Below are 24,399 nucleotides of genomic sequence, written 5' to 3'. Positions count from 1 at the left end.
CTTTGTGCTTTTACACGTGCGTCAGTGTGAGTCTGTGTCAGGTCGGGCGCAATATAGCACCTTTTGCCACAATAGCTAGTTGTGTATAATTAACAATATGCTAAAAGCTGCCTAATAATCTGAGAATATTTAAACAATTTGAATGTAAATACACAGAGACTGCCTGAACGGCCTGCCCTTTGACCTGCAATTAGACTGTCAGTACAATACAATACAATACAATTTATTTTTGTAAAGCCCAAAATCACACAAGGAGCGCCACGATGGGCTTTAACAGGCCCTGCCTTCTGAGAGCCCCCTAGACCTGACTTTCTAAGAAGATAAGGAAAAACTCCTATAGGGAAAAAATGGAAGAAACCTCAGGAAAGGCACTTCAATGAGGGACCCCCTTTCCAGGTGGGTCGGGCGAACAATGGGTGTCAGAACAAAGGGTCAGTCTGTCCAGGCTTTGCTCCCACCCAGCCCTGCTTTCGGTGTAACTCACTAAAGGACAGGCCAAGACATCCCGCATACATGTTTGTCCATTACCACATTTATTTCATTAATCATCTGGGTATTTTTTTGTTATCTAAACTCCTTTTCCTTATCGTTTCATGCGCTTTCAGCTGACTGCCCCCACTTGTTGAGCAGATGTTGCCCCTGAGACACATGAGACGTGTTCCTAATCTAGGAGCACAGGATCGGATTAGTGGACCCACAGACGAGGGATGAAAATTACAACTTGACATAATAAAAGAAATGTGAGTTGTTGTTTCCCTCGTCCCCCTCGTAAATGATGAAAGCAGACATTAGGGGGGATGCTTTCATTTGAACTCGTGTCGGCATGCTGAAGAAGACATGCTGGATCGTGCGGGACGAACTCTCGGTTTTTCTAATTAACTCTTTTAACCTTTTTTGAATATATCACTTTTTTTTCTCCTCACCGTGTCTTTACGGCATTGTGTTTGAAAAGATCATGCGGAGGGCAGATGTCGTTAATGTTTTCACTCGTTCCTGCGGGCAAAACAGATCAATCAATCGTGAAGTGGCGGCAAGCACTAAAGGAGGAAACGCCTGCGCTCGATGTTTTTTGCTGTGTTTCGTCCTTCGACGGTTATGACAAATGAAATCATTTCTGCTAATTTGGGGCAAATCAAGTGCCCTGGCTTAGAATCCCACCTCTGGTCACTCGCGCCATGTCTGTATGAGGAAACCCCAGAGCTTGGTGTTCCTACGACCTTAAATTGGATTAAATAAGTCTGAGAATTTATGTGCGTGTGTATTTCTGCATTTCTGATTCAGTGTAGTGAGTCCGAATTAATCAAGCAAGTCATCGATCAGTTGTCGTCGACCGCTAAGAACCGCAGAACCTCAGGTGAAATGTTGGAGTGCCAGCCAGGCCACTGCATTAACTTCTTTGATACAAAAACAAAATAACTAAACGTGGCACAGAAATCAATCAAGCCACCAGCCGTTATAACGTTTTTATTAGTTTGGTTTGTCAGGCTTGTCGTCGGACTTCCTTCTAGTAGGTGGGTGGTCTGCCAAGTGAGATGCCACCCCGCAGGACCACCCACTTTTAAAAGCTCTTGGACTAGAAGGGGCGGCTTCTCTGGGCTCTGGGTGGTTAGCCATCGCGCCCCCCTGGTGTCCCTACTGGGTGGGAGTGCTTATCTTTGAGGAGCTAGGAAGGTGACCCTCTGATGGGCATGTGTGGCACAGTCTTTAATACATAAAGTGACTTTCACTTATACATAATAGTCGTAAGATGTTGTGCAAATCAATCAGCATTTATTATTGAAAGTGTCTCTGATAAAAAAAATAGTAGAGGTAAAGCGTAGTCCACATCAGTCAATCTTTACTCAATAAAGTCAGTCGTTCTAAACCACTTAGTCCTGGACAGGGTCACAGGGGTGCTGCAGTCAGCACTGGGAGCAGAGCAGGAACAAACCCTGGACGGGGCACCAGTCAATAACAGGAAGAACACAAACACACACCAGTTTAGTATCACCAGTCCACCCAACCTGCATGTCTTTGGACTGTGGGAGGAGGAACCCCACACAGACACGGGGAGAACACGCAGACTCCACGCAGGGAGGACCTGAGGTGTGAACAATGGTGTCCTGACTGCAGCGTTATCACTGTGACGCCATGCCATCCTACAGTTAAAGTGTCTGACATAACACTGTATAAATATTAATGGCAAAATGTAGTTCATAATCGATCATTTCAACTATTAATCTGTCATTATTATACAGTATACTTAGTGGCTTTCATTCTGTACATAATAAGGCTAAAGTGCGGTGCAAATCAATCAGTTAGTCAGTGTTTTTTAAAGCGTCTATAATAATATACAGTACATAGAAACGGTAATGTGTAATAACTCAATTAATCAATCAATTTTTACAACATGGTGCCTATAATAATAATAATAATAATAATAATAATAATAAAAACATAGGCCAATTTGTTCATCAATCAAAGAATCAATCAATATGTACTACATGGTGCTGATCATAATAATTCTTTGCATTTATATAGCGCTTTTCTCACTACTCAAAGCACTCAGCAATTGCAGGTTATGGGCCCGACAGAGAAGAGTCGCTATTGGCATTTATGGGATTCGAACTGGCAACCTTCCGATTGCCAGTGCAGAGCCCTAGCCTCCGAGCCACCACTCCACCTATAATAAAAATAAAAAAAGCATAGGCCAATTTCTTAATGAATGAATGAATGAATGAATCAATGAATCAATCAATCAATCAATCAATTAATATTTACTACATGGTGCTGATTATAATAAAAATAATAATAATAATAATAATAAAAGCATAGGCCAATCTGTTAATCAATCAATCAATCAATCAATCAAACAATCAATAATCAATCAATACTTACCACATGGTGTTGATCATAATAACAGTAATAATAATAATAATAATTAAAGCATGGGCCAATTTGTTAATCAATCAATCAATATTTACTACATGGTGTTAATAATAATAATAATAATAATAATAATTATCTGCGGTGGGTTGGTGCCCTTCCCAGGATTTGTTCCTGCCTTGCGCCCTGTGCTGTCTGAAATTGGCTCCAGCAGACCCCTGTGACCCTGTGTTAGGATATAGAGGGTTGGATAATGGATGGATGGATGGATAATAATAATAAAAGCAAAGGCCAATTTGTTAATAAATCAATATTTACTACATGGTGCTGATAATCATCATCATCATCATAATAATAATAATAAAATCATAGTCCAATTTGTCTATCAATCAATCAACCAATTAATTTTTACTATATAAAATGTCTGACATAACACATATAAATATTAATGTTAAAATGTAGTTCAAAATCAGTAATTTAAATAATCTGCCATTACTACAGTATTTAGTGGTTTTCATCCTAGACATAATGCTAAAGTGCAATGCAAATCAATCAATCAATAATAATAATAATACATAATAATAATAATAGTCAATTAATCTTTAGTCTATTATACAGTATATACTTAGCAGTATTCATTTTACACATACTGTAGTAATGCACTGCACATTTCCAGGGTCCTCTAGTGAGCAGATGCTTAGGTTTCCAATTGGAATGCTACATTTCTGTCTCTGTGAGTTGGATCTGCTGTACCTAAGCCATTTAAAAAAAAAGATAAACAATAATTAAAACAACAATAGAAAACAAATAGCAGGACTTTGTCACCCGCCCAGTTTGCTCCAGATTCCCACCATACTTATTGTGAAGCAGTTCTTCCCGTTTTTTTAAATTAAATGCAGTTACTTTTAAATGCCAGCAGGTGTCATCAGTTGGCTCCTCAGTTCTGGATGTCCAGTAGTATCCCAGACCGAGACCACCTGGTTAGTCAGATCACACTGTAGCTAGACACCTGCTTAAGAAGACCAAGCTACGTGAGCTGCCACAGTGCACATAGTGACGTGTGAGAATCTGCAAGCATCACACACAAGAATTAAACATATATACAAGGTGCATGATGTGTATGGCACGACCTTTCAGTTTTACAACCCCCCGGCTTCTGTAGAGTACTGCACAGATCCAGCATTGGCTTCATGGCAGGACCAAGGGGTGGATGAGGGTGCCAGGTCTTCGCAAAGCACACACAACAGGACAATTCAGTAACTCCAATCAGCTTAGGTTGCACAGTGTAGAATGAAAGCAGATCAAGGATTCTCAGCAAATGGAAACTTCACACAGGCATCGATCAGAGCAGGATCTGACCACTGGGCCACCTGCATGGAATCACAAAACACATCATGTACTGGGTATTATAATCTTCTGTATGGGGAAAAAATACATGTTTATGATACCACATGGAAAAATGCAAGCATATGTGCGGCATAAGGTGAAGTTATTTCTCATAAATCTGACATTTGGTTGAATTTATGTGCAGAGTGAAAAAGTAGGAAGGCTAAAGGTTTGATTTTGATGAATTAAACTTTGTATTTGATAATGTGTGTGCAGGCTAAGAGGTGTGATGGAGGGGTTCATGGAGATCATTTGAAGAAATAAAAAAATAATACCGGAGATGTATTTTTAAGGGGCGGCACGGTGGCGCAGTGGGTAGCGCTGCTGCCTCGCAGTTGGGTGATCTGGGGACCTGGGTTCGCTTCCCGGGTCCTCCCTGCGTGGAGTTTGCATGTTCTCCCCGTGTCTGCATGGGTTTCCTCCGGGCGCTCCGGTTTCCTCCCACAGTCCAAAGACATGCAGGTTAGGTGGATTGGTGATTCTAACTTGGCCCTAGTGTGTGCTTGGTGTGTGGGTGTGTTTGTGTGTGTCCTGTGGTGGGTTGGCACCCTGCCCAGGATTGTTTCCTGCCTTGTGCCCTGTGTTGGCTGGGATTGGCTCCAGCAGACCCCCGTGACCCTGTGTTCGGATTCAGCGGGTTGGAAAATGGATGGATGTATTTTTATTTTACGGAAAATATGTATTGCATGTTAATTGAATATATTAAAGTTTTGTATTTTTTATCATTTCATTAAATGAAGATTATTTTAAAAGTAGAGCTAAATAGCTATCTTACATGGCCTTTTACTATCTATCTACTGTATAGTGCTTTACATATACTGTATGTCTTGATAGCTACTATATAGTGCCTTCATATCTCTCTGCCTATGTATCTTTTATATAGTGCATTTCTATCTATCTATCTATCTATCTATCTATCTATCTATCTATCTATCTATCTATCTATCTATCTATCTATCTATCTATCTATCAAGGATTTTGTCAAGGATTTTAAATACCAGCTGGCACTGAGATGAATGGAGTAACGGGGTGTTACTTCTTGATTGGCTCTTGTTAATATCTGTATGTTTTCTTTTGTTGCTTTTATTATTTATATGTAATCACGTAATATATGTCTTAACCTCAGATCACACATGTTTAATGTTGAAGTGTGGTTTGAAAAAGTTATGTAACAAAGAATAGCAACACATCTGGAAGTTGATTGGGGAGAATTAAACCCCCTTAAGTAGTAGCAGTAGACATTACATTGACTGTGGCCTTTTCCTGTGAAGGGGGACCAATCAGAGAATGAGACCTTGTACAGAGCAGGATCCAATCAGGGAAGGGTCCCTTAATAAGCAAAAGCAAATCATAATGTGATTAGAGTCTTCATTTTCAAAGCTCTCTGTTGTTCACCCATTAAAACTGCAACGGAAAACCAGCATTTCCAGACATATACGTCTCTGCAGAACATTTTCAGAAGTCTCCATTTTTTGAGTTTAAAAACACTAGAGTGGTGTGGATGAAAGGTGAAAGTGTCTGCATTTTCAAACAAAAATGTAGTAGTGTGGACACAGCTTGAGTCTTCCTGAACTGAAAATATAAACCCACAGGTCCAAGAGACGTGTTAATAGATCAGGACTGGACTTAAATTAAGAGATAAAAGAGAAGGAAAAAACGTCTCTGCTGGTCTGTGCAGACAGCCATGCTGTTTGTTTCTACCATTCCATTCAAAGGCCACACTGGAGCACGTCATTCCAAAGAGTACAGGTTCTGGTCATAAAATTAGAATATCATGACAAAGTTGATTTATTTCAGTAATTCCATTCAAAAAGTGAAACTTGTATATTAGATTCATTCATTACACACAGACTGATGTATTTCAAATGTTTATTTCTTTTAATGTTGATGATTATAACTGACAACTAATGAAAGTCCCAAATTCAGTATCTCGGAAAATTCGAATATCAATTAAGACCAATGCAAAAAAAGGATTTTTAGAAATGTTGGCCAACTAAAAAGGTATGAACATGAAAAGTATGAGCATGTACAGCACTCAATATTTAGTTGGGACTCCTTTGGCCTGGATTACTGCAGCAATGCGGCGTGGCATGGAGTCGATCAGTCTGTGGCACTGCTCAGGTGTTAGGAGAGCCCATGTTGCTCTGATAGTGGCCTTCAGCTCTTCTGAATTGTTGGGTCTGGCGTATTGCATCTTCCTCTTCACAATACCCCATAGATTTTCTATGGGGTTAAGGTCAGGCGAGTTTGCTGGCCAATCAAGAACAGGGATACCATGGTCCTTAAACCAGATACTGGTAGCTTTGGCACTGTGTGCAGGTGCCAGGTCCTGTTGGAAAAAGAAATCTGCATCTCCATAAAGTTCATCAGCAGCAAGAAGCATGAAGTGCTCTAAAACTTCCTGGTAGATGGCAGCATTGACCTTGGACCTCAGAAAACACAATGGACCAACACCAGCAGATGACATGGCACCCCAAACCATCACTGACTTTGGAAACTTTACACTGGACCTCACGCAACGTGGATTCTGTGCCTCTCCTATCTTCCTCCAGACTCTGGACCTTGACTTCCAAAGGAAATGCAAAATTTACTTTCATCAGAGAACATAACTTTGGACCACTCAGCAGCAGTCCAAAGGCGAGACGCTTCTGACGCTGTCTCTTGTTCAAGAGTGGCTTGACACAAGGAATGCGACATGTCTTGCATACGTCTGTGTGTGGTGGTTCTTTAAGCACTGACTCCAGCTGCAGTCCACTCTTTGTGAATCTCCCCCACATTTTTGAATGGGTTTTGTGTCACAATCCTCTCCAGGGTGCGGTTATCCCTATTGCTTGTACACTTTTTTCTACCCCATCTTGTCCTTCCCTTCGCCTCTCTATTAATGTGCTTGGACACAGAGCTCTGTGAACAGCCAGCCTCTTTAACAATGACCTTTTGTGTCTTGCCCTCCTTGTGCAAGGTGTCAATGGTGGTCTTTTGGACAACTGTCAAGTCAGCAGTCTTCCCCGTGATTGTGTAGCCTACAGAACTCGACTGAGAGACCATTTAAAGGCTTTTGAGTTAATTAGCTGATTAGAGTGTGGCACCACGTGTCTTCAATATTGAACCTTTTCACAATATTCTAATTTTCCGAGATACTGAATTTGGGACTTTCATTAGTTGTCAGTTATAATCATCAACATTAAAAGAAATAAACATTTGAAATACATCAGTCTGTGTGTAATGAATGAATCTAATATACAAGTTTCACTTTTTGAATGGAATTACTGAAATGAATCAACTTTGTCATGATATTCTAATTTTATGACCAGAACCTGTAATCATCATATTAAGACAGAGAGCCACCTGGTAGTCTAAGCAAACAATATCAACTGCTTTTTAATCAGGTTGTATGATTTTCCCAACACTTGTTTTTATTCTGCTTATAATATTTTGGGCTCAGCTGGAAATCGTAAGTTAATCTAGCAGAATGGACAATGCCTTAAGTTATGTAGCATTGTGGATGAAGCCTTAAATTACATAGTATCTAATATTGTTATGTAAGTAGTAAGTTACGTAGTATCTAGTTGAATGTTACATGGTATTGTGGACGAAGCCTTAAGTTTCATTATATCTAGCAGACTGTATGTAGGCTTAAGTTCTGTAGTATTGTGGATGAAGCCTTAAGTTTCATAGTTTCTAGTATCTAGTATAGTCAATGTAGCCTTAGTTCCGAAGTATTGTGGAAGTAGCCTTACGTTATGTAGTATTTAGTATAGTGGACGTAGCATTAAGTTACATAGTATTGTGGATGAAGCCTTAAGTTTCATAGTATCTAGTAGAGTGGATGAAGCCTTAAATTATGTAGTATCTAACATCGTTACATAAGTAGTAAGTTACGTAGTATCTAGTAGAGTGGACATAGCCTTGTAGATGAAGCCTTAAGTTTTGTAATATCTAGTAAAGTGAATGTAGCCTTACATTATGTAGTATTGTGGACAAAGCTTTAAGTTATGTAGTATCTAGTACAGTGGACAAAGTCTTAAATTACGTAGTATGTAATATTGTTACATAAGTAGTAAGTTACGTAGCATCTAGTAGAATGAACAAAGTCTTAAGTTCTGTAGTATTGTGGATGAAGCCTTAAGTTTCATAGTTTCTAGTATAGTCGATGTAGCCTTAAGTTACGAAGTATTATGGAAGTAGCCTTAAATTATTTAGTACAGTGTACGAAGGCTTAAGTTATGAAGTAATGTGGATGAACCCTTAAGTTTCATGGTATCTAGTAGAGTGGATGAAGCCCTAAATTCCATAGTATCTAACATCGTTACATAAATAGTAAGTTACGTAGTATCTAGTAGAGTGGACATAGTCTTGTGGATGAAGCCGTAAGTTTCAGAGTATCTAATAAAGTGGATGTAGCCTTTAGTTATGTAGTATTCTGGACAAAGTCTTAAATTATGTTCTACAGTGGATGTAGCCTTAAGTTACAAAGTATTGTGGACAAAGCGTTAAATTCCATAGTATTGTGGACGAAGCCTTAAGTTATGAAGTACTGTGGACAAAGCCTTAAATTTCATAGTATCTAGTATTGTGGATGAAGCCTTAATCATCAAGAGCTCCTTTCCCATAACCTCTGGGCTTTCACTGGTGGTCTTAGCCTTTACGTCACAAGGAGAAGAAGAAGAAGAAGAAGCCGGAGTGAGCCATGACCACTATATCCTCAACAAAAACCAGAATTAAATAAGCACGCGAGGTCAATTTAGAATCAACAATTGTAACTAACCTGCACATTCCTGGGATGAAAATCAAAGTACCTCTGAAAACCAAATCACTGGCAGAGTGCGCAGGCCACAGCCGATGTTTGACGATTACCAGGTTAGGTTTTGCCCCCCCTGCACCCCCCAGGTAGCGTAATTTTTTTAACAACATTTCATTGCAGAGGGAATGGCGTGCCAATTTAAATCAAAGTCTGCGAGCACCTTCCCTGTGAAGTCACTTATGTTTGTGGTTTTACACAGTTCAGGGTAGAACCCTGCGGAGAAAATTAACAAATTAATAAAATCATTTTCTCCATGCCATCTGGCCCTCGTTACTGTTTCATTTTATTTACGTTACATATGGTATGTCGTCTGCTGGATGAAGCCGTCTGCCAGCCGTATTTATAGCACTGATCCATGTTTAATTGCTCTGCACTTGGGACACTTCCTACTTTTAATTACAGACATCATTGCACATCCTGACGGAGCACAAATACGAGATGCTGCCAGAGGAATAAATCTTAAAACTGCATGGCATTTCTTTCAAACAAGCTTACACGTGCTGAAGCGACGACCTGACATCTCAAGCTCGACTAGCAGCAGGGTATCCACACGTGACCGAGATGGAAAGATTCAAGCAAACTTCCTTATGTCAGACGAAAAAAAAAAAGAAAATAGCATGTGACTTACCAAATTCTATAATGCGAGCTTTTACTGTAAGTTGCACCTGAAGACACAAAATCCTGGAACAACGAACATCAGCTAATCAGCAAACTATGCAGGGTCCTGGATGGCCTCTGCAATCAGCTCTTGAAATTGACTGGTGAACCTTTGCCAAGGATTGTTGAATTATGCAGACTGGAAGGGTATGCTCGTGAAAGGCTCGGGGTCAAATTGCTGCATCCAAGCAGATTCTGTAATACACTCTGTGATTAAATTATCTAAATACAAAATCCATGTTTCAGTTTTTATACGTAGCAGAGAATGGCCGAGTTTCAGAAAAATTACGAAAGGAGCAGCTGCTTCACTGAAAACCACAGGGCGAGCGTCCTTGATTTTAACGTTGCTGTATTTTCGAATGCTTGTCATGGATTCACGTTCTTAATTATTCTTAATAAAAACTATGAATTAGAATGAACAAGCGTACTGAACTCACACACACGTCATCTGTTTATTGAGCTCACGTGGTGGTGCTGCGATGTAAGGCCGAACGCAAGGTAACGCACCAAAAAGATGACAGAGATGAAACATTGAGAAAACAATCCAAAAATCAGTTGTGTCAAGCAGGTGAGCACCTGGGAGTGTGACACGGTTTTGGGTCCAACTCAATTACGGGTCACAGAGAAGGATTAGGGTGGGACACGACCTTAATTCTATTTGTTCTGAAATAGAGAAGAACTTTCCAGAGGACTAATGATGTCACTTCCTATCTCGACTCATTCAACCCCACATCTCTCCCAGTTCCCCCACCGCAAATGAACCAGACTTCTGACTGGCAAGGATCTCCTCCTGGAAGGACTTTTACTCTAATCAGCTGTGAAGAGCCAACAAGTTCCTAACGATGATTTTGCTTTTTCATCATTTTCATCAAATGAGGTTACTTGCCGTACCCCAAGCCTTTATCGTTTCTGTTTGTTATTTAATTTGACGTTAACAGAAGGTCTGTCTGATCTTCCAGTCATTGAAATATTTCAAGTGTTCTTCCTCTTTTACTTAATCACACTGCTGTGCAAACAAAAAGGTGATCTTCATAGATCTGAGGCTACTTTATCTAAACCAGAATTGCTCTATCACATCCAGCTCTTGAGAGATAATGGTTTAAAAAGTCGGTCAGTCATTGTCCAATCTGCTATATCCTAACACAGGGTCACAGGGGTCTGCTGGAGCCAATCCCAGCCAACACAGGGCGCAAAGCATGAACAAATCCCGGGCAGGGCGCCAACCCACCGCAGGTTACACACACCCACACACCAAGCACACACTACGGAGAATTTAGGATCGGCCATGCACATGCAAACTCCAGGCAGGGAGGACCCGGGAAGTGAATCCAGGTCTCCGTACTGCCAGGCAGCAGCACTACTACTGTGCCACCGTGCCGCCCTGGTTTAAAAAGGAAAAAAAAAAAAATATATATATATATATATTGTGATAAAGGCAATATATAGCGCCCAACCCGGCACAGACTGACACAGAGGCACATGTAAAAAGACACAGTCTTTAATTATTCTTAAGCTGGGGAGCACGTCTTCCCCGTGAACCCTCCAGCCACAACACTGTCTCAAAAGCACTTAATATACAGAGACCAAACACTCTTCCTCTGGCACCACCACTCCTCCCAGGCAACCCCAGTGATGGATCCTGGCCCTTTTTATTGCCCACCCGGAAGTGCTCCAGGTGCTTGATCACCTATTGCTAATTGCACATCCGGGCGGGGCTGTAGAGGTGTCTAGGTTGGCTCTGGGATCCATGCAGCACCCCCTGGCGGCCATCCCAGATCACCACATCTCCCATGGAACCCTGCGGGAAGCTGAGGCACCATCGTCAGCCAGGGAGGCTGCCACCAAGTGTGGGAGGTACTGAGGAGCCCATGGCTGTTCCCCTGGAAGATAAGTAGAAGGGGCGACTGCCCGCCACTATATATATATATATATATATATATATATATATATTAGAGAAAAAAATGAAATAAAGTTTTGAAGTAACTTAGACTTCCATCCATCCATCCATCCATCCATCCATCCATCCATCCATCCATCCATCCATCCATCCATTATCCAACCCGCTATATCCTAACTACAGGGTCACAGGGTCTGCTGGAGCTTGAAAAATTAAAAAGGAAAATTAATGGAAGGAGTTGTTAAGGATAGCATTGAACAAAACATGGCAAGAACAGGAGTCTTACTGAACAGTCAGCATGAGTTCAGAAGAGGGAAGTCGTGTTTTACTAAAGTACTGAAATTCCACGAGGAAGTGACAAAAGGATACACTCAGAGTGGAGCTTATGATGTTATGAATCTGAACTTTCAGAAAGCATTTGATGAGGTGCCACATGAGAGGTTGGGCATCAAATTAAAAGAAGTGGCAGTTCAGCAGGTGGAGTGTAGATGAGTGCAGAATTGGCTCAGACACAGGAGGCAGAGGGTGATGTTGTTTAGTTAGAATTAAGAGTGGAGTCCAGCAGGGGGCAGTGCTGGGGCTGCTGCTATTTTTAATATTTATAAATGATTTGGTTAGGGATAGAAATACCAAGCTGGTTAAGTTGGCAGATGATACCAAGTTGGGTGGATTGGAAGATAATCAAGAACCAGTTGAATCATCACAGAGGGACTTGGACAGCAGACAGGCTTGAGCAGATTTGTGGATGATGAGATTTAATGTCAGTAAATGTAAAGAATTAAACATATGAAGTAAAAATGTGAGGCTTAAATACAGTACACAATGGGCGGTCTGATAACAGAAAGTCCACCTTATTAGAAGGACTTAGGAGTCGTAGTGGACTTGATGTTATCAAATATCAGACAGTGTTCAGAAGCCATTAAGAAGGCTAACAGAATGTCAGATTATATATCACCTTGATTTGTGGAGTACAAGTCACAGGAGGTTCTGCTCAAGCTTTATAACACACTGGTGAGGCCTCATCTGGAGTCCTGGGTGCAGTTTTGGTCTCCAGGCTATAAAAAGGACATAACAGCGCTAGAAAAGGTCCAGAGAAGAGCGACAAGGCTGAGTCCAGGGCTACAGGGGATGAGTTATTAGGAAAAATTAAAAGAGCTGAGCCTTTTTTAGGAGATGAAGAGGAGACCTGATTGAAGTGTTTAAAATGATGAACGGAATTAGTCCAGTGGGTTCATCAAGAACACGGGAAACAGTTAGAAACTTGCGAAGGGTTAAATGTCACACAAACATTAGGAAGTTTTTCTTCTTCTCAGAAAAAAACCACAGACATATGGAATAAGTGACCAAGTAGCGTGGTGGACAGAAGAACTTTAGGGACTTTGAAAACTCATCCTGATGTTATTTTGGAAGAGTTAAGTGGATAGGACTGGCAAGCTTTGTATGGGTTAAATTACCTTTCCTCGTCCAGATTTTGCTAATGTTCTAATAACAAGAGGGTTATCAGAGAAGGGCAAATGGATGGTGAAGGACACTCCGGGACATTAAAGAACTGTCAGCGTCACCCTGTTTAATCTCAACTCAAAAATATTAAAAAACAAGACAGGCGATCGATGGTGCAGAAGGCTGATGAACAGAAATAAGGGGGTCTTCTGTTCTGTTCTGGTTGCAGTTCAGGTCCAGATTGACACTCCTCTAACTGGGGCATCTGGACTTTTGTAGGAATCCGGCTGAAAAGAGATGACAGTGTTTTAAAAATAGTGCCCCACTATATAACAGATACAGTCATATGAAAAAGTTTGGGACCCCCTCTCAGCCTGCATAATAATTGACTCTCCTTTCAATGATAAAGATAACAGTGGTCTGTCTTTCATTTCCTAGGATCATCTGAGTACTGCGGTGTTTTCCGAACAAAGATTTTTAGTGATGCAGTATTTAGTTGTATGAAATTAAATCAAATGTGACAAACTGGCTGTGCACAAATGTGGGTCCCCTTGTCATTGTGCTGATTTGAATGTCTGTCACTGCTCAATGCTAATTGGTGTGATGAGCTCATTAAGCCTTGAACTTCATAGACAGGTGTGTCCATCATGAGATATAAAGGTATTTAAGGTGGTCAATTACAAGTTGGGCTTCCTTCCCTTTGACTCTCCTCTGAAGAGTGACAGCATGGGATCCTCAAACCAGCTCTCCAACGATCTGAAAACAAAGATTGTTGAGTCTCATGGTTTAGATGAGAGCCATCTCAGAGGTTTAAACTGTCAGTTTCAACTGTAAGGAATGGAATCAGGAAATGGAAGGCCACAGGCACAGTTGCTGTTAAACCCAGCAGGTCTGGCAGGTCAAGATACAGGAGCGGCATATGAGCAGGATTGTGAGAATGGTGACAGACAACCCACAGATCACCTCCAAAGACCTGCAAGAACATCTTGCTGCAGATGGTGTATCTGTACATCGTTCTACAATTCAGAGCAATTTTCATAAAGAACATTTGTATGGCAGGGTGATGAGAAAGAAGCCCTTTCTGCACTCACGCCACAAACAGAGTTGTCTTGTTGTATGCCAATGCTCATTCAGACAAGCCAGATTCATTTTAGAAGAAAGTGCTTTGGACTGATGAGACACAAATTGAGTTATTTGGTCAGAACAAAAACTGCTTTGCATGGCAGAAGAAGAACACCGCATTCCAAGAAAAACACCTGCTACCTACTGTCAAATTTGGTGGAGGTTCCATCATGCTGTGGGGTGGGCTGTGTGGCTAGTTCAGGGACTGGGGCCCTTGTTAAAGTCGAGGGTCAGATGAATTCAACCCAATATCAACAAATTCTTCAGGATAATGTTCAAGCATCAGTCACAAAGTTGAAGTTATGCAGGGGTTGGATATTCCAACAAGACAATGACCCAAAACACAGTTTGAAATCTGCAAAGGCATTCATGCAGAGGGAGAAGTACAATGTTCTAGAATGGCCGTCACAGTCCCCTGACTTGAATATCATCGACAATCTATGGGATGATTTGAAGCAGGCTGTCTATCAAATTGAACTGAACTGGAGAGTTTTTGTATGAAGAATGGTCAACAATACCTCCATCCAAAATCAGACACTCATCAGAGGCTATAGGAGGACAGCGTCTAGAGGCCAAAAGGAGGCTCAACTAAGTATTGATGTCATATCTCTGCTGGGGTGCCCACATTTATACACCTGTCTAATTTTGTGATGATGCATATCAGTGGCGACTGCTCTAAGACTACAAGGGAAGCTCCGCTTCCTCTACTATGTCAGAAAATAAATGCTCATATATGCACTGTCGTATTTATATTGGTTTTAATAAAAGTGCGCTAGAACGCGTTCAACTTCATGACTAGCTTGTTCAGAATCAGGTATTTATTGTAGATTGTTTGACGCGATTTTCTTGTCATACATTTCCGTGCAGCACAGCGCGTTAAACCCTCCTGAAGCCCAGCTTCACTGGAGTTCTATGGGCAAGCACAGAGGAGCTTTTTTCACTGCAGAAAAGCTAGACGGTAATTGGATAAATGCACCAAAATCGTCACTTCCAGGGAAGCTCAGCTTCTCTGGGAGTGAATGGAGCAGTGGGCGGGCCAGGACGCTGGGCTGCTGCATGATGATTGGAGGAGCTGTTTAAAGGGCGGAACCCCTTTTTTAACTGACAGCATTTGAAAGTGTGCTGAAAAGTTATGGCCATTTCTTTGACTCAGGGAGACTGAGATCTGAATTTCAAGTACTATATTCAGATCATGACTTACAGGGGAGCAGGGGTAAGCTGTGTGATTTCTTGGTGTTTTTTAAAGACATGGAGTTGGATAGTGCAATGCCTCAGCTATACAAGCTGTTGTCGTTAGTGGCAACAATTGGCGCTACATCAGCAGGTGTAGAGAGGAGCTTCTCCTGTTTAAAATGGGTCAAGTCATACACCCGCAACACGATGGGCCAAGATCGTTTGAGCAACCTTGCTCTCCTGGCCATTGAGAGGAAACTGGTTAAGTCCCTGGAAAAGACGGCCAATTGGTACGACAGGGTCACAGACCATTTTCTGCAAAATGAACGGAGGGCAGAATTTACGTACAAATAACATAATGAATTTTATGATGAAGGCCTAATATGAGCTTTCCCTGTTTCAAAAGCTAGCAGCCGCCACTGATGCATATTGCATATTTTCTCTTAATCCAATAAACTTAATGTCACTGCTGAAATCCTACTGTTTCCATAAGGCATGTCAGATATTAAAAGGAAGTCGCTACTTTGAAAGCTCAGCCAATGAAAAACAAAAATCCAAAGAATTAAGAGGGGTTCCCAAAGTTTTTCATATGATAGATAGATAGATAGATAGATAGATAGATAGATAGATAGATAGATAGATAGATAGATAGATAGATAGATAGATAGATAGATAGATAGATAGATAGATAGATAGATAGATAGATAGATAGATAGATACACACAATAGTCTGATCACACACCAAAATGAGTTAAAAGAAAGAAAATTTAAAAGAATGATAAACCCCTCATTTCCAGTGAGGTGCTATTCAGGCGTATTGCTGTTGGTATAAAGTACCTACAAAGATGTCACATTCAGTGAGTTTTGTTAGAGTTCATGGTGGTCTTTGTTTCACACTTGTCTCAATGTTGTTTTCCACAGTACGACTTCTCCTTTTACCAAAACAAGAAAAAAGGAATATACAGAAAAAATGCTGTTCTTCTTCTTTTCCTGACAAACCGGGCTGCTGTGCGTGTCAAAACCCACTCATCTGAAATCTGTGTCCATACATTCTGCATACTTTAACTTACTTTTTCCATTTATTATTGTGTGCTTAAAATAGCAGAGCTTTGAGACATACCTCAGTGTAACAAGCAATAATCAAAGCCACATCCACTTCAGTTGCCTGCTTGGGGGCCTCTGTTACCTATGAGAACAATTCAGTGATTTTTTTTGCGGCGGCCAATACATTTCCATGAATTATGACAGTCACTAGAGGCAGAGAGGTTAATACTACTGTACTGCTGTCCTAACCTCAGTATTCAATGTTATCATACCAGCAAAAATGTGAACCTATAGAAAGGCAAACTAGAAATAATAATAGAGGTGGTCAGGAGCAGAAGCATCAGGACACCAGAAAAATAAAAGTCAATAACAAGAATCTGTCCTATTTTTAATCCAAACCAAATTGCTAAACTGGAAATCAAGCTGAAGACACATAAGGGATCTGTAACTCTGATAATGTACGCTGACAACCAAATGCAGAGATTTCTTTTGATTTATCCGCAAATGCAGGTGACTGGGAAGTGTACGGTGTGAACATTTTATCCCATTGTGGTAACAACGACAACACCACACACCTCCAAATGTCATTGTATATTGTTTAGATAGATAGATAGATAGATAGATAGATAGATAGATAGATAGATAGATAGATAGATAGATAGATAGATAGATAGATAGATAGATAGATAGATAGATAGATAGATAGATAGATAGATAGATGGCGTAGTTGGCAGGATTAGATAGATAGATAGATAGATAGATAGATAGATAGATAGATAGATAGATAGATAGATAGATAGATAGATAGATAGATAGATAGATAGATAGATAGATAGATAGATACTTTATTAATCCCAAGGGGAAATTCACATACTCCAGCAGCAGCATACTAATAAAGAAAATATTAAATTAAAGAGTGATAACAATGCAGGTATACAGACAGTAACTTTGTATAATATTAACGTTTACCCCCCCGGGTGGAATTGAAGAGTCACATAGTGTGGTGGAGGAACGATCTCCTCAGTCTGTCAGTGGAGCAGGACGGTGACAGCAGTCTGTCACTGAAGCTGCTCCTCTGTCTGGAGATGATCCTGTTTAGTGGATGCAGTGGATTCTCCATGATTGACAGGAGTCTGCTCAGCGCCCGTCGCTCTGCCTCGGATGTCAAACTGTCCAGCTCCGTGCCTACAATAGAGCCTGCCTTCCTCACCAGTTTGTCCAGGCGTGAGGTGTCCCTCTTCTTTATGCTGCCTTCCCAGCACACCACCAAGTAGAAGAGGGCGCTCGCCACAACTGTCTGATAGAACATCTGCAGCATCTTATTGCAGATGTTGAAGGACGCCAACCTTCTAAGGAAGTATAGTCGGCTCTGTCCTCTCTTACACAGAGCATCAATATTATGGTGGCTGGAGTGTCAATTCTGCCACCAACTCCCAAGTTTTTCCCTGCAGGTTGGAGGGCCTACATGCAGGGATGGATGCAAATTAACGTCATACCCAGGACGGATGGAGCAATTGCAGGTTAAGGGCCCAACAGAGCATTTTATAATGCAAGCCAGCCCCAATTTCATTTCTGAGTGGTGTAAGAACCCCTGGATTTCACAGGCCGTTGGCCGCACACCCAGAGTGCCCTGATGGTAGATGTGCCTATGTTTGAGGTAGTGACAAACAGAAGGATTGGAATTCTTTGTTCCAAATGCCAAATTTGCATGTATTGATTTTTCTTCAATGATACACTGCTCCAAAACGTGTAACTGTGGCATGATGTTTGTTATATTTGTATTACCTTTATCTGTACATACTGTTTAAATTAAAATCCAATTTTGATTTGTCCACACATGTTAAAAAAAGAAAAAGACATTTCATGGGGTGTAGTTTCTTTTTCACATGATTGTAGGCAGGGCCGGATTTATATGAAAAGAGGCCCTAGGCTATTCCACTTATGAGGCCCTTTCACCTTCCATTTTTAAGTTTGTAAATTACATGAGAGACAATAAAATACATCATTACTGTGATTAACCAATACATTTTTATGTTTGTTTATTAGTCATATTCGTAGAATTTCTCCTTATTTTCGGTTCAGTGTTTTAGTGTTCACTGTTTTTAGAATAGTGTAATTTTAATTTTGCTAACAATTTGAATGTAGGCCCCTCTTGATCTTGAGGCCCTAGGCTGAAGTCTAGTTAGCCTATAGGAAAATTGTAGGCTTCTAAATATATGAGAAGTTAATGGAAATAGCTGCTTCCGTCCCGAATAAGAAATTGAAAATTGCACTTTGCTGATATCCCTCTTTGACTCCCCAGGTTGACGGCAGATTTTCTCTTCTGCACTCTGAAGTTCTCCATCATAGATAAATTTTATGAAATGGCTGGTTTAACCAATTCAAACCATCTGCCAGCCGTGAACTGAAGCTGGGGGAAGGATGCTGGTGAGCACTTACTGGCATGAAAATACAATTGAAAGAAAACTAAGAACAGCTGAATAGGACGGCAAATATAAGCACAAACAACTGAGAAATGTCAAACTCAAAATAGGCAAATGAATACAAACTAAAAACATCCCCATTTTCAGGTTTGCTGCCCCGATCAGTGCCATTTACAGCAGGCAGCCCCTCATTAAAAAACACAACTGGATTGCCTTCCAACCATTTGCTTTCATTTGGCATTATTTTTGCTGAAATAAATCTACAGCTGTTAGTCTTTTTTGTTTGTTTTTCCGAAAGGCAGGCCCTATATACCATTGTGTTATGCTAACTTGGAACAAAACGTGGCACAAAGCAGAAATGTGCCAAGAACAGCATCTTATTAACCAAAAACAAAAAACCTGATCAAAGGGGCAGCACAGATTTTCAACTCAAAACAAATGGAGAGCAACCTGAAGGTTTAGCCAGGATGTTGTCTCTGGCTCAAGTAAATTCTTATTTGATTTGTTATTTGTTAAATATTATTTTTAATATAATGTTATTAATGACAGTGGATTCAGAAAGTACTCAGAAACCCCTCACTTTCTGCACACTTCATTCATTAATTTTAATTGGAGTAAATTTGTCATTTCTGTCCATCACTCTACCCTCAATATCCCATAATGACAAAGTGAAAACATGTTTTTAAAAAGGCTTGCACATTTATTAAAAGCCAGAAACTGAAGTATTCAGACCCTTATTTCAGTACCTTGAAGAAGCCCCTTTGGCAGCAATTCCAGCGTCAATTCTTCTCTGTGACTTTCTACAAGCTTGGCACACCTTAGATTTTGGCAGATGCTCTTAACAGCAGTGGTGGCTCTAAAGCTAGGGATCTGCACTGGCAATCGGAATCCCGTAAAATGCCAAAAGGGACTCTGCTCTGTTGGGCCCGTCCTGGGTATGACGTTAATCTGCATCCATCCCTGCATGTAGGCCCTCCAACCTGCAGGGAAAAACTTGGGACTTGGTGGCAGAACTGGCACTCCAGCCACCATAATATTGATGCTCTGTGTAAGAGAGGACAGAGCCGACTATACTTCCTTAGAAGGCTGGCGTCTTTCAACATCTGCAATAAGATGCTCAGATGTTCTATCAGACAGTTGTGGTGAGTCGCCCTCTTCTACGCGGTGGTGTGCTGGGGAGGCAGCATAAAGAAGAGGGACGCCTCACGCCTGGACAAACTGGTGAGGAAGGCAGGCTCTATTGTAGGCACGGAGCTGGACAGTTTGACATCTGTGGCAGAGCGACGGGCGCTGAGCAGGCTCCTGTCAATCATGGAGAATCCACTGGAGCCACTGAACAGGAACATCTCCAGACAGAGGAGCAGCTTCAGCGACAGACTGCTGTCACCGTCCTGCTCCACTGACAGACTGAGGAGATCATTCCTCCACCACACTATGCGACTCTTCAGTTCCACCCGGGGGGGTAAACGTTAACATCATACAAAGTTATTGTCTGTTATACCTGCATTGTTATCAATCTTTAATTTAATATTTTCTTTATCAGTATGCTGTTGCTGGAGTATGTGAATGTCCCCTTGGGATTAATAAAGTATCTATCTATCTATCTATCTATCTATCTATCTATCTATCTATCTATCTATCTATCTATCTATCTATCTATCTATCTATCTATCTATCTATCTATCTATCTATCTATCTATCTATCTATCTATCTATCTATCTATCTATCTATCTATCTATCTATCTATCAAAAACCTCACACTGTACCACTCCATCTGAACAAGTGTGGCGCTGAGGTGTCACCCGTTGTATGGCTGCACTCGGGTCCTAATCTGGGATCCTGAGTTGGTTTGTCATGTGGTGGGTGCATGCTCCTAAACCTCTCTCTCAAGATCCTTTAGATTGTCTGGAAATGCCCAGCTGCAGACCTCCGGCAGCTCTGTGGTTCAGTAGCTCCACTGGGTATCCAATTGGATTGCAGGTTTGTGTCACCTGGTTTGCTTGACTTGAGTCAGGTGACCTTAATCTCCAACTCTAATCTGAACCACAGTGTAACTACAGTAGGTGTTGTACTGGTGAGGCCTCATCTGGAGTATGGTGTGCAGTTTTGGGCCCACCAGACATAACAGCACTGGAAAAGGTCCAGAGTAGAGCGACTAGGCTGATTCAGGGCTACAGGGAATGAGTTATGAGGAAAAATTAGAAGGGAAGGGGGAAGCAAAACGTCAGGAATGGGGGGCCAGGCAGTTCCTATTTCACTACTACGCAGGCGGACAGATAGTAATATAATATATAATAGTCCTGAAAACCCGCTAGAACGAACACAACCAATTTATAAACGTTGGAGTTCATAACAGCACGTGTTCATACAGAGTATAGAAAGGTGTCCTTCTTGTGCTTGTGCTCACTCACTCAGTACACTCAGTCAAATATTGTGTTTTATTGTTATTTCTGAATTATTATTTTTCATTTTTTGAAGCATTTTCTATTGTTTCTCTAATTTTTAGAATGTGCCTACCTTCCAGGTGTGTTGCTAGTGGGTGGGGTTATCCTGACAGCATCTCTGCTGGCTCCTCCCTCTGCCCTTATCTGCAGGTCAGAGTGAGAGATCCAGCCAGTGGTTCATTTGGTTTGTCTTTAGGGGTCTTTCATGAGCATAAAGGAAAATCAGAAAGTGAAGACAGGCCTCACTTTAGGAAGAGCTCTGAGCTGAATCCATGACAACAACAACAACAACATTTATTTCTACAGCACATTTTCATACAAATAATGTAGCTCAAAGTGCTTTACATGAAAAAAAAAGACAAAGTATGAATTAAAATAAGAGAACACTAATTAACATAGAGTAAGAGTAAGGTCCGATGGCCAGGGAGGACAGAAAAAACAAAAAAAAACTCCAGACGGCTGGAGAAAAAATAAAATCTGCAGGGGGTCCGAAGCCACGAGACCACCCAGCCCCCCTAACATAAATGACCTCAATCAGTCCTCATGGTATTCAGGGTTCTCATGGAAGGACTTGATGATGACGGTCATGTGGACTTCTGGAATTTAATCCATTAATGGAGGGACATCACGGTGCTTTGATCAGGTGGTGGTGGCACAGGTTGCCACCCCAGAAAACCGGAAAAAGAACAGAAGAGAAAGTAGGGGTTAGTATGGCTTTTGAATATGAATACCATGAATAATCATGATAATTAATTGAATATACAGAGCATCAGGATTTAACTAAAATGAAGTTATGAGAAAGCCACATTAAAGTAGTGAGTTTTCAGCAGTTTTTTAAATTGCTCCACCGTATCAGCCTGGCAAATTCCTATTGGCAGGCTATTCCAGATTTGAGGTGCATAACAGCAGAAGGCCGCCCGCCTCACCACTTCTTTTAAGTTTAGCTCTTGGAATTCTAAGCAGACCCTCATTTGAAGATCTAAGGTTACAATTTGGAGTGTAAGATGTAAGACAATCCGAAACATAAGATGGAGTGAGATTATTTAAGGCTTTATAAACCATCAGCAGTATTTTAAAGTCAATTCTAAATGGCACAGGTAACCAGTGTAGTGACATCAAGACTGGGGTGATGTGCTCGGATTTTCTTTTTTTAGTTAAGATTCTAGCTGCTGCATTCTGCACTCGTTGTAATTGATTGATGTCTTTTCTGGGTGGTCTTGAGAGGAGTGAGTTGCAGTAATCTAGTCGACTGAAAACAAAAGCGTGAACTCATTTCTCAGCAACTTGTAATGTTATAAGAGGTCTAACTTTTGCTATATTTCTTAAGTGAGAAGATGCTGTCCTAGTAATGTAATTAATATGTGATTTAAAATTCAGGTCACAGTTACCCCTTCTTGACTTTAAATCCTAAAGCATCAAGTTTATTTCTAATAACCTCATTATATCCATTATTGCCAATCACTAAAATTTCAGTTTTCTCTTTATTTAGCTTGAGAAAATTACTACTCATCCACTCAGAAACACAAGTTGTGTTAGTGACCAGTCTACAGAGCGACATTAGCCTTATTTGAAAGGCACCTCAGCCTGTTTGTGCTTTTGTTTCTGTTCATTTTGCTAGCACTTCAGTTATTAAAGGGGGGGCACCCTGACATTACTTTTCTGGACTACCTGCGCTCGATGACAGAAGGAATACAAATAATCCACCGACTTCTCCAATGCCTGCAACGAGTGAACTCCTTTCATTATGGCCGCTCGTCGTTGGTTATTTCCACTGAGTAAATGTCACACCATTGTTTTTAAAACCCCTCCTGGGATGTGCTCGTTTTTAGTTGTGGATGTAGCAGAAACGTATATGGACTGAATTAAAGTTCTAAGATATTTATTGCCCTTTCATGGCCAACGCATCTCTCTGCTGTGATCGCTGAGCATCCTTGATGTGCTTTGCTTTGCTTTACTGTTGCATTATGTCACATTATGATCTGTTTAGGTCATTACCCAATATTTCCTTTGCTTTGGCTGATGGTTTTAAACTACGGGACAGAGTTTACAATATGAGCCCCCCCTTTAGTAGACATAATGCTGGAATCAGCAAGCAAACATCTGTTTGGCATCATGGTAGTTTCATGGGGAAATGAAAGCCACAAAAGAAACAAATCGGCATTGGTTCTGAGATTGAATAAAACAATGACCACTTCTCAAAGACTTTCAGATATTTTTTTTTTCTTTTTAATGTTTTCTAAAATGATATTAAAAAGACAGAAAAGCAAAACGTGGAGAGAAAAGAATGAACCCTGTCACGCACGTGTGCTGCGGGAGACATCAAAACATGAGAAATTCAGCAAAGGAGAAGGAAGACCATTTGGTCCTTTTTGTGTCACTTGTTGGTTTAGTGAAGAGCTGAGGTGTCCTGTGGTCTCCTCCAGGTCCTTCTTAAAGGTTGCCAAGGTGTTTGCTTCAATGCTACGGCTCAGTAGTTTAATCTTTCAAAGACGTTCTTCCTGGCTTTGGTCCTAAACTTCCACTGATGTCCTTGAGGACGCGATTCCCCCTGCAGTTGAAAGAGTTCTTTTGGATCTGCTTTATTGGTGCCTCTGAGGAGTTTGAAGACCTGGATGAGGTCCCTCGCATTGTCTTCTCAGTGTTTTTCAGAGTGGGACACGTCCATAATCTCTCTGATGCACCTGAGTGCTCTCCTCTGCAGAGCTTCAAGTGCCGTTGGGTCGTTCTTTCGTTAACCAGAACTGCACACAATACTCCAGATGCGGTCTCACTTGTGCATTATACGAGAAGTTTCTGCACTTTTGTTTAACTCTATCTATTAAGAATTTCAAAAACAAATTTCATCAATACAATACTATACATATAGCTCAATATAATATAATATAATTTGTATAGCCCAAAATCACACAAGAAGTGCCGCAATATATCATCACAGAAGGACTTGGATAGCAGGCAGGCTTGGGCAGATTTTTGGCAGATGAAATTTAATGTCAGTAAATGTAGAGAATTACACATAGGAAGGAAAAATGTGAGGTTTGAATACACAACGGGCAGTCGGAAAATCGAGAGTCCACCTTAAGAGAAGGATTTAGGAGTCGTAGTGGACTCTAAACTATTGACTTCTCAACAGTGTTCAGAAGCCATTA

The sequence above is a fragment of the Erpetoichthys calabaricus genome, chromosome 15 (assembly GCF_900747795.2).
Source record: "Erpetoichthys calabaricus chromosome 15, fErpCal1.3, whole genome shotgun sequence".
NCBI classification, from domain to species: Eukaryota; Metazoa; Chordata; class Cladistia; order Polypteriformes; family Polypteridae; genus Erpetoichthys; species Erpetoichthys calabaricus.
This window is presented reverse-complemented; position numbering follows the sequence as displayed.